The 3369-nt window shown below is 55.2% G+C and overlaps 1 pseudogene; it reads left to right on the top strand.

Moving 5' to 3' along the window:
- The first annotated feature begins 365 nt into the window (after positions 1-365).
- Positions 366-3076, top strand: LOC101562859 (annotated as a pseudogene).
- Positions 3077-3369: the final 293 nt, after the last annotated feature.

Here is a 3369-nt window from a genome sequence, read left to right as displayed (position 1 = left end):
AGAAAGAAAGAAAGAAAGAGAAAGCAAGAAAGCAAGCAAGCCTTCCGGGCAGGCTAGGGCGGCTGCCCCGTGAGGACCGACCCTGCCCTCCGCGTCCAGGACCCAGCCCGCAAGTCCGGCCACCTCGCGGGAGTCCGCAGGAGTCTCTGACGAGTCCCGCTCCGGAAGCTGTCGGAGTCGCGAGTCGCGCCGCGCACACGGAAGCGCTGTGTGGCCTCGGCGGCGCGGCGTGGGGCGGGCCGCTGGGGCTAGGAGGCCGGCTCGCTGGACGTCTCCACGGCGCGGCGTGTCTCCGAACCTTGAGCACTGTGATGGGCGGCGGCCAGGAGGCGAAGTGCCCAGGGCGTCGGAGCAGTGCAGGGTGACACCGCTGGAGCAGCCCTTCGGAAGGGCGTCCTGGTAAGCGTAGCTGCCTCCGGGGCGCCGGTGATGTGGTCCCCTCCAGCCGGCCGCCTCCTGGCACTGCTGAGCACCCCCAAACGTCCCGCAGCCCCGCGCGCCTGAAAGCCCGGGACGACGAGGATGTGGCCAGCGCTCCCAGGCCACCTCGGAGCTCCTCGCGCTGCAGAAATTCCTTTCCCTCCTCGTCCTCTTCCTCCTCCTCCTCCTCCTCCTTCTCCTGCTCCTCCGGGGCAGGTGTGGGCGGTGTTGCCCCCCAAGGCTACCTGAATCGGAGAGCTCGAGGTACCCTTCATCCACGAGTTCCCCTCTACTTTCCGACAGCCCCTCCTTGGAAGAAATGGCTTCTCTTCAGGAGGACGCCTGCAGCCTTAAGGTTGATTCCAAAGATAGTTCTCCTCTCGCCATCAACTCTAAGCTTGCAGCTGAAGCTGAGGGTCAGAATGATGTGACAGAGCCAGACAAGGTCCAGAAGAGGAAAAGGGATAGGCTTCGAGACCAGGGCTCCGCTGTCATCTACCTAAAGGCCATCCAGGGCATCCTGGGAACATCGATGCCCAAAAGAAAGGGAGAGGCTACTGTCCCCAGGGTGAAGCCATGCCTGGGAGAGCATCCCAGCCAAGAAGGGCCAGCCCACAGTGTCAGTGTCACCACCACTGCTCCTCGGAAGGAGAGAGTGCCATCCCCACAGGTCAGCGTGGAAGAGGAAAGGTCTGAGCCAGACAAGGGTGTCTGCGACAGGACAGTGGTTATAGAGCCTCAGGAGAAACCTAGTGAGGAGCCACTTGGGGGCCAAAGAACAGGCATTGACAAGCCCACTCCACCCCCAAAGTTTGTGGATGATTCTCACTCTCACCTAGAAATCCAAAAGCTTAAAGACAGGAAGGTGGTGCTGGAGTACCCCTCTTCTGGAAGTGACTGGTCTGATGTGGACGAGGTCTCCACAGTCAGATTCTCTCAGGAAGAGCCTGTCTTGCTAAAATACTCAGCAGTTCCAGAGACTTCTTCCTTCCCCACTGACTATGTCATGAACCCTCCTCGTTTGTATAGTAGTCCTTGGTGTGACTATGCCAGCTACCGGAGCAGCAGCCCCAAGGCTCCAAGCTACCGCTCTGTGTGCAGCAGCAGCCATGACACAGCACAAACTGGGAAGAGCAGCCGTAGCCTCTCATGTGACTATGCCCCTAGCCCCACAGTGAGTGGCCAGAACACCTCCAAAAACCTGAAGTCTTCACATGAAGGCAGATCCAAGAATTCTCACTCATTTAATTTCTCCAGAAGTTCCAGAGGAGAAGAGATGAAGGAGAAAAAGACATTCCGAGAAGAGACACCACCTCGTTCTAGTGGAGGACAGGTGGAGAGGAACACATCTACCTTCCTGCCGAGGAGTCACTGGGAGGCAAGCCTGGAGGGGGGCTTCATTGATACCCACTGTCACTTGGACCTGCTCGACTCCAACCTGTCTTTCAAAGGGACCTTCACAAAGTTCAGGAGAATGTATAGCAGCTCCTTCCCTAAGGAGTTTCAGGGCTGCATCTCAGACTTCTGTGATCCTCGGACACTGACAGATTGCCTGTGGGAGGAGCTATTGAAGGAGGATCAAGTTTGGGGGGCCTTTGGCTGTCACCCTCATTTTGCACGGTACTATAGTGAGAGTCAAGAACGAAATCTTTTGCAAGCCTTAAGGCACCCCAAGGCTGTGGCCTTTGGGGAAATGGGCCTGGATTACTCTTACAAGTGCACCACGCCTGTCCCAGAGCAACACAAGGTTTTTGAGAGGCAGCTGCAGTTGGCCGTGTCTCTGAAGAAGCCTCTGGTCATTCACTGTCGAGATGCTGACGAGGATCTGCTGCGCATCATGAAGAAGCATGTGCCCTTTGACTACAAGATCCACAGGCACTGCTTCACCGGCAGCTACCCGGTCATCGAGCCCCTGTTGAAGTACTTCCCCAACCTGTCTGTGGGCTTCACTGCAGTGCTGACGTACTCTTCTGCCTGGGAGGCCCGGGATGCTCTGAAACAGATTCCTCTGGAGAGAATCATTGTGGAGACTGATGCTCCGTACTTCCTCCCTCGCCAGGTTCCCAAAAGCCTTTGCCAGTATGCCCACCTTGGCCTGGCCTTGCACACGGTTCGAGAGATTGCCAGAGTCAAAGAGGAACCACTTTCTCGTACCTTGGCTGCTCTGCGTGAGAACACCAGTCGCCTCTACAGTCTGTAAGCCAGAAGAAAAGCAGGAGCCTTGGAAAAGATCATGCCATTCGCATGATGTGCTTGTTAGACATCAGGACGAGTGGGTCTTTGGCTTCATTTTCTTAATGTACAGAATATAGGTGAGCATGAAGCCTGATTGTCTTGTGTGAACTTGGCTTGGAACTTTCTTCCTTTTTTTTTTTTCTTCAAATCTTTAGGATGACCAGCAGCCTGAAGGAACATAGCCTGGGTTTGAACTTTGCCTGTCTCACATCAAGGATGTGACTCCAAGAGTCCATGGATAGAGAAAACCAGAACTGGACCTTGTTCTTGGAACTCCATGCTCATAAGGCTTCGGCCCCTGGCTGGTGGGTGGGTGGGGCATGGGTGAGGGATGAGGGGCTGCCCAGATTGGCATCTTGCTTTTGCCTCTTGGTTAGAATGTTCCAGGGCAGTCCCTGGGCAAATGCTGTACAAGTGTATGAATCTGCCAATATGTATCCCTGTTCTTTGCAGCTGGTGGTTTTGGGCAATCTGTGAATAAAATCAGCCTCTGCATCTGAGCACTGTGGGTGTATAACTCGGATCCTGCTTCTTGGTTATAGAAACAAACTCTCAAGTAGGGAGTTAAGGACATTTGATGGAGAAACCACCCCTCCTTCCTTGGTACCTTCCACCTGCTGTTGCTGCCACTGCTGTTAGAGTGGAGGTGTGCAAAGAGCACTTGTTGTCCAAGGAGTATCCTGGGCAGATGGGCTCTGTGGGAACAGCCTTCTT

Source organism: Octodon degus, unplaced genomic scaffold, assembly GCF_000260255.1.
Source record: "Octodon degus isolate 3935 unplaced genomic scaffold, OctDeg1.0 scaffold00345, whole genome shotgun sequence".
NCBI lineage: Eukaryota > Metazoa > Chordata > Mammalia > Rodentia > Octodontidae > Octodon > Octodon degus.
Note: the sequence above shows the minus strand (reverse complement) of the source record. Positions and strands in the feature narration are given on the sequence as shown.